Consider the following 8,217-nt stretch of genomic DNA (forward strand, 5'->3'; position numbering starts at 1 on the left):
CAGTAATGCTGGTGGGCGGGCAGTCCTTCCGGACTATGCCGGAAGGTAGGGCGGAAGGCCCTCTTCAGCCTGCTTTCAGGAATCGTGGGAATGGGTGGGTGGTGGTTCGGGTGAGAAAATTGAGACGGACGAAATAAAGACAGAAGAGAATGAAAGATTATCTGTGGAATATTACTGCCTCAGCATTTGCCTAGGTGATCCAAGGAAACCACAGAAAAACTTGGACCATGGCAGACGGACCCGGAATCGAACCGGCGTCCTCCCGAATGCTAAGCAATGGTTCTAAACCTCTAGGCCATGCCGCTCGGTATAAATCTAGAACAACCCACATCCTTAACTATTTGCGAACATTAATCTAATCTAGGTCTACCTCAACCCCTCCTAACTTCCATTTCTAGCTCTAATATGTCTCTGACTAGACCTTCATGCCTGAGAAGGTGTCCTACCAACCTATCTCGCCTATTTTTTATTGACTTTCATAGAATGCTCTGTTCTCCTATTCTTTCTAATATCTCTTCATGTTTAACCTTTTCTGTCTACGGTATCCTCATTATTCGCCTGTAACACCACATTTCGAACGCTTCTAACCTTTTCTTTTCCGCCGTTTATGTTTCGCACCCGTGCTCCAAACATACACCTTTAACAACCTTATTCAAATTTCTAAATGACTTTTATTTATTTTCATACAGTACTGTTTCGTCAATACCGACAAATAAAAGAAAACGTTCATAGATTTTTCAGTAACAGTCTTAAACCAACAAGGATCGACAAATTTTAACGAAGACATTGTTAGAGATTACCTTAGATCACTAAGATCTAAAGTAGATTTTTTCTATTTATTTTAACACTTTCCGTCAAAAACAAAGAACAGTTTTCACGATTCGGAAAACCTCTTAGTCGTTGTAGTATGAATTGGAAAACAGAACGATTGGATAGTGCAGAACCTTCAATAAAATATTAATATTCTTTTGTTGTTTCCTAGTACGACAGTTCTATAATCACGATCTGTTTAAGCAAATTTGAAAAGAAAATGACGGTCTAAATAATAGGTAACCACGTTTAAGCACAAGACAGTAGATGTCTCTTGCTTGACGTATTGTAGATAAGTGAGCTTTTTGTCCCTTTTACAAATTACACATCAGGCATATACAATAGGCTAGTCGTTCACAATGATGTAGCAACAATAATGTTACACACCCACCGTAGGACACAAATTGATATTTTCAAAACAGTGAAAAACATTTATTACATACCGTATACAAATTGTTTCTTTTGAGACGGGGAAAATCTAATTCGTACTTTCATTAACTGAAAACTAAAGGTAGTTATTAAAATACTAGATAATTACTATTTTATTTTTCAACAAATGAGTAGATATCCGATGAAGTAAAATCTTTATCACAGTTCTGGTGATGGTTTGGGCATTTTTGGCGTAATCTTTAGTACATTTACTTAGTATTGGTCTTGTTTTTGTTTAGATACTTTTTGTTTTACGATTACTCTTGTTTAGATGAGCCTTAGTCAGAGATTTTACTTTACATAAGTATATTTCAGACCTGCGGTCAGAATCCTCACAAACTAGAACCCCCTTAAAAGTAAGTTTGAACTTTTTTTATTGCAGCAAACGCCTACTGTAGCCCAATATTCATGGAAAACTCACATCACTTTCTCCTATCACCTGATTTCTCCTTATTGTATCCTTTTACACTCTTATTTCAATTTCTCCTTCATCCCCATAATATTATCCTTAATTATTTTAATCTATCTCAATAATCAGCTGTTTTCATCTACGTTAAAAAAAAGATGCGATAAAACACATCGGAAAAATCTCGGAAAAACTACTTCCGAAAAGCTAAGGATCCAAATAGAGTATTTTGTATCAATTTTCTAAATAACATTTGCCCACTTTACCAGAGGAGTTCCGGACCTGATTGTTATTCATGGGTCCTTGATGAAAGCCTCACATTATGTTGTGATTCTTGCCATTCATTAGCCATAATTGGAAAACTACAATCGGATCTCATTGACGAATAACGGGTAAACGATTGACCTTAAACTAGGTACCAACAAGAGTACTTTAAGGATTAATCCCGGCTTGCTCAAAGAATTGTTAAAAAAGATTTTGGTTTAGCTTGTATGGCGTGGTTAATGAATAAAACATCCTGCAGGACCTAACCACACGATCGGATGATCGGCAGATACCTGCCTGCCTATCAAATTTTGTTGTTTTGGAAAGAAACGAAACGTTTCATACCTCGGAGCATTATCGGCAAGGATCAGCGAATTTGTTACGGCACAGGGATGTATTGCAAAGAGAGGGCCACGCTAAACCGTCACTGCTGTCAATTTAATATATGCAAGGCCCGCTAGAATATTAAAATTCGAAGCGGGTAGGCCGTACTGCAGAGTCCGGCGCATATCTTTCTACAGTAGCGTGTATAATACGAGAAACGTCGCAGACGTGTAATTATATATTTAAAATAACAATGATTAAAAGACGGTCTACCAAGTAAACGTTCGATATAATTCATGAATGCAGAGAGACAGATGAATTATTAAGCAGCAACAGCTCCACCTTTGATCGCATCGCGCTCTAGAGAGTTGAGCTGTCCCAAGTTAAAGCCGGCATGTATATATTTGCAACAAAGGACAGACAGACCGAACCGTGCGATCGAATGCAATGCTGCACGACAACCCCACAACCACGCCCAGTGTTGCCAGATGGAAATCTCGAAATTAACATAAGGTGGAATTTTAAGTACCTACCTCGCCGGTTTTTTTAAAATACGCACGGCATCAGCCTGCAACTTCGTCTTGTATGTTGATTTCAAGCAACTGAAACAACACATACTAAATATCTCTTATACCCAACCCAACCCGACCCGACCCAACCTTACGATATGCAGGTTTTAAAAGGACCGAACGTTTTCCGATATTTTTAGGTTTTCTGTGAAAATTGCGAATGAAATCGAAATTAAATAATACACAATTCAATACCGATACTATGCTTAAGGCTGTCATGGTCACTGGAGCCGAAACCGTCACTAATACGAATCGAAACCTTGAATAACAATCTTATATGAGAAAGCCTTAAAATTCTATAAGTAAAAGATTCAACACTGTTCCTTAACAACTATCAAAAGTAACAAACACTTGGGGTGATTTTTAACAGTACCAGAAAATTTTGTTTAGTTCACATGCTAAAAGCTGTGACCAAACCACTAGACCGCCCCACCCGGTACGGATTTCCCAGTTTTCTAATACTTTTTATAGTACTGATTACCACAGCTGTTCTAAGGAATTTAGTACTTGTGGACTAGTAGCAATAACGCATAGTCCTTCATAAGAAAATATTACGGAATGAGAAGTAAGAGCTTTCGAGGTCACTGGAAATAAATGTGCCACCAATACGTAACGAAACCTTGAAGGATAATACGCTAATACTAAATATGGAACACTTAAAAGTCTAAAAAGAAAGGTCTCAGCAGTAGTCCTTAATAACTATCAAATGTAAGAATCACTTGAGCTGCTTTCTAACACTTTCCCAATATTTATTTAGTTCAGATGCTAAAAGCTGTGATCAAACAACTAGACCGCCCCACCCGGTACGGATTTCCCAGTTTTCTAATACTTTTTATAGTACTGATTACCACAGCTGTTCTAAGGAATTTAGTACTTGTGGACTAGTAGCAATAACGCATAGTCCTTCATAAGAAAATACTACGGGATGAGAAGTAAGAGCTTTCGAGGTCACTGGAAATAAAAGTGCCACCAATACGTAACGAAACCTTGAAGGATAATACGCTAATACTAAATATGGAACACTTAAAAGTCTAAAAAGAAAGGTCTCAGCAGTAGTCCTTAATAATTATCAAATGTAACAAGCACTTGAGCTGCTTTCCAACACATTCCAAATATATATTCTAAAAGTAAAGGGTTCAATACTGTTCCTTAACAACTATGAAAAGTAACAAACACTTGGGGTGCTTTTTAACAGTACCACAAAAATTTATTTAGTTCGCATGCTAAAAGCTGTGATCAAATCACTAGACCGTTCCGCCTGGTACAGACTTATTCGTTTCCTAAACTTTTTATAGCACTAATGACTAAGAGATTTGGCGCTTGTAAACTAGTAACAATAACGCATGGTTCTTCGTTAGAAAATATACAGAATGAGAAATGTGAGCTTTCATCAGTTCTGGATCTAAAGGCGTCATTAATACACAACGAAACCATGAGGAATATTGCGCTAATCTTGTATGAGAACGCTTCACAATCTAAGAAGAAACAAGAAACTAATACTTGATGTGCTTTTTAACAGTCTCAGAAAATTGTACTTAGTCTAATTGCTAAAAGCTGTGATAAACCACTAGACCGCCCCGCTCGTTACAGATTTATTTGTTTTCTAAAAACTTTTGTAATACTGATTATCATAGCTGTTCTAAGAAATTTGACGATTGTGGACTAATTACAATCTAGCTCATCATAAGAAAATATACGGGGTAAGAAACAGGGAGCTTTTGTGGTCACTAGAACTAAAAGCGCTACCACTTCGAAACGAAACCTTGAAGGATAATATCCTTCTCTTGTATATAAAACGTCTTTAAAGTTGAAAAAGGAATGTTTCAGCATTTTTGCTTAACGACTATGAAAAGTAACAAACACTTGATGTGATTTTCAGCACTTTCTGAAAATTTGATTCAGTTCGAATGCTAAAAGCTGTAAAAAAAAACTAGATCGCCCTGCTCGTTACAGATTTATTTGTTTTCTAAAAACTTTTGTAATACTGATTATCATAGCTGTTCTAAGAAATTTGACGATTGTGGACTAATTACAATAACCCCTAGCTTATCATAAGAAAATATACGGGGTTAGAAACAGGGAGCTTTCGTGGTCACTAGAACTAAAAGCGCTACCAATTCGAAACGAAACCTTGAAGGATGCTATATCCTTCTCCTGTATATAGAACGCCTTTAAAGTTCAAAGGTTTCAACATTTTCTCCGAAAGACCATGAAATTTTCGGCAGTTTCTGAAAATTTGATTCAGTTCAAATGCTAAAAGCTGTGACAAATCACCTAGACCGCTCCTCCAGGTACAGATTTATTTGTTTTCTAAAACTTTTTGTACAACTAATTGATTTGGTGCTTGTGGACTAGTAACAATAAGAAAATACACAGGATATGAAGTGGGAGAGGGATGTGAACATCAGTGAAGTATTGCAGTAGCTTTAGAATTTAAAAAAGTCAATGTATTATTACCAATGAGCAAATAAAGACATAAAGGTCATACGAAATCGAAACGAAGTTGCCGTAGGAAAAGATTAACCCCGTAGTTAGTGTGGTCCCAATGGAGATTACTTATGTTTAACGTAAGTGAAAATACTGTGGTAAATGATTCATTAAGTCAAACAGGTAATAGATATTCTTGCAGATTACATGACTTATTGTCTTGAAAATCAAGTTTTTCAATGATCGAGTTGGCTTTCCATCGCTACTACTCGACCTGGCGTCAAGCATTTTCAAGCTACATGACTTTACTTGATACACATATCGGACCGAATCGAATTATTTATTTATACAATTATGAAATCTTATTAAGAAAATGAAAATATTCAAGGCGGTACAGATTACTCTTAGACATTTCTTAAAGTAAGTAGATTCAACACTCTCTTTTACCATAGATAGTTTGTCCACTTTTAGTGGTATTTTCGCCCATTTCATTGATAATAATTGAAAATTTATTTAGTTCTTTTAGATGTCGCTCCGACGCATGACAGTTCAATTAATAGCAAAACTATTTTTCAATTAACTTACTGCAATTCTACGAGTTAATAATTTCTTTGCAACTACAACACAAACAGTGTTTTGTCTTTATTAGCGAAAACTACAAAGTTTTATTCCTAATATTGATCCCAAAAATAGAATTGAATGAAAAACTTTGGTTATTTACCTAAGGGTCCTCAAAACATTTGTAAAACCATGAACTTGCATCATTCTAAAGTGCAAGGCTATTAAACATTCAAACCCTTTAAAAACCTCATGTGAGTGCAACCTAACTTGGAAACTTTTCTAAAACTACATCAGACACTCTAAAAAGTCGCTTAAAATGACTAGACTAGAAAAACAAGTAAATATTGTTATCTATCTAATCCATTTCTTTTAAAGAATGTAATGTAGATTAATGTACAGTTTATACTACTACTAACATATGCATCTATCTATCCTGGTCGCATTAAGGAAACCCCAAAAAAATACATTATTAAAGAACCTTATTCCCTGGTAAACAAATAAACCGTCTTAATGGAAGCGCTGTGGGGTTTGTGTTGAAGTAATAAATTTCGTATAAAGTTTCACTTACATGCAGATATACTTTGCATGACGGATTGATTTGTATTTTGGGAATTAATGATGATAATGCATGAAACACGGTCATGTCTTTTAGTTATGTGCCTATAAATGGATTCTAAACCATTCTACTGATTACTTTATTTTTGTTGTGTACTTACTTTGTACAAATATCTAATACATATAGTGAAAATTGAGCATTATCTTATTTATTTACCATTTAATGTACCCACCAAATTGTTCACCAAAGAGAGCATATTTTTTCATTTTTTTTTACGTTAACATACGTATTCTTCAATTTATTTTAATATAGCAGAATTAATCCATTACTTACCTATACCAGTTTCCAAACTATATCGTCAATTTTTAAGCTTTTTTTAGAATTCAAGTAATAAAACTATAAAAATGAATAGAACTAAATTGAAACCTTACCTTTTGTCAGTACATCCAAAAGGATTTTGGGCAAAACTTTGTCCCTGTGACACGATAACATTTGACTGCATAACTATCTTTTGGCAAACACCACGAAAATATATAAAACTTTAACTGACTTTAAATTTAAAATACGTTTCGAAACCCACGGAAATTTATATTACGCGAAATGAATCTATACACAAACTTTAAAAAGTTTTAAAACCGTATCACTTTGGTGAGCATGTGGATCAAATCAATTAGATCATACTTTAATTACTACTTACACCGCACTTAACTTTATCACTTATTGTCAAAAATTTGCTGTTTTTCTAATGACTAGATAATAATCATAATAGAATAATATTACTTTACTCTCAAATTTTAAATGTTATGGGCAATATGATTTAAGCAAATGTAGCGCCTGGTGATTATCTATGATAAGGGGGTTAATTAACGTTAATTACGTGAGTTTTTTTTTTTCAATTTACACCCCTTTGACTTTTTTGAAGGTGAGATTTACCCGAGGAAAAAAAATAAATATAAAAAATAGTGATTTCTTTTGTTTAGTAAGATTTTCAATGATCCCCATTTTCCTTTAATGATGAGACATTGCCAGACTCCTCCACCCTCCCAAATTGGGCTCAAGTAATTAATAGTTACCCCCCAACATAATAATAATGAAGCGCTATACGTAAAGAATTCCTATAATTATTAATTTTCGCAAGTAAATGTTTACAACTAAAATTAAAAACCGATCTTCATTTATACAAAAGACAGGGTTAGCTTAGGCTTGCTTTAATACTAGGATTTATAGTTCTTGTTATAAATCCCATTATTAATACAAACTTAACCCAACCCTGTCTGTTGTGTTCAAGAAAGTTAGAGTTTAATCTTCTTATTTGTATTTTAGTTGGAAACAAGGGCTCGAATACACTTGGAAAATCGTAAATTGAATGTAATAATTTACATTTTAGGGACCTAAAGCTTCTTTGAATTATTTATGAAAATTTACAGGAGCTTTTTCGAAAGAGCGTCAAAAATTCATTAGAATCATATTAACATAAAGTCATTATTAACTGTACAAAAAACAGAGGAATTAATTAACATTACAGCAAAATAAGACAATAAGTATCTAAAGCACATTTCAAAGTTCTAATTTTCAATTAGAGGTGAAAAGAAAAAATTAGTATGTGATTACATAACTTACAAACATGTGTGATAATTGCGCTAAGAAACTAATAATTTAAAGAAAATATTAAAAATGATGATTACTATAAGTACGATGTAAGATAATAAGTACAAATACATCTTAATCCTTAATTTCCTCACCGCTCAGGGAAATTATAAAGGATAATTTATAAAATAAATGATACTTCTGGCGACATCTGCAGCTAAATAGCTTAGCTTATCTTTCATAGTTATTTGTGTTTGCTGCCATAACATTCTAGCTCTCTGGAA

The 8,217-nt window shown here is 34.3% G+C and overlaps 1 long non-coding RNA gene across 2 annotated transcripts in view; it reads left to right on the top strand.

Annotated features, from left to right (window-relative positions):
• The window catches only part of LOC108739392, a 13,046-nt gene extending 7,755 nt beyond the window's left edge, over positions 1-5,291 (top strand). For both annotated transcript variants that reach the window (XR_003230841.1, XR_001938145.2), the window contains 3 exons: positions 1,622-1,694; positions 1,778-5,093; positions 5,158-5,291. This is a non-coding gene — a long non-coding RNA (uncharacterized LOC108739392). The remainder of the gene's footprint in view (positions 1-1,621; positions 1,695-1,777; positions 5,094-5,157) is intronic.
• The last annotated feature ends 2,926 nt before the right edge of the window (positions 5,292-8,217 follow it).

This window comes from Agrilus planipennis, unplaced genomic scaffold, assembly GCF_000699045.2.
Source record: "Agrilus planipennis isolate EAB-ADULT unplaced genomic scaffold, Apla_2.0 scaffold123, whole genome shotgun sequence".
Lineage (NCBI taxonomy): Eukaryota > Metazoa > Arthropoda > Insecta > Coleoptera > Buprestidae > Agrilus > Agrilus planipennis.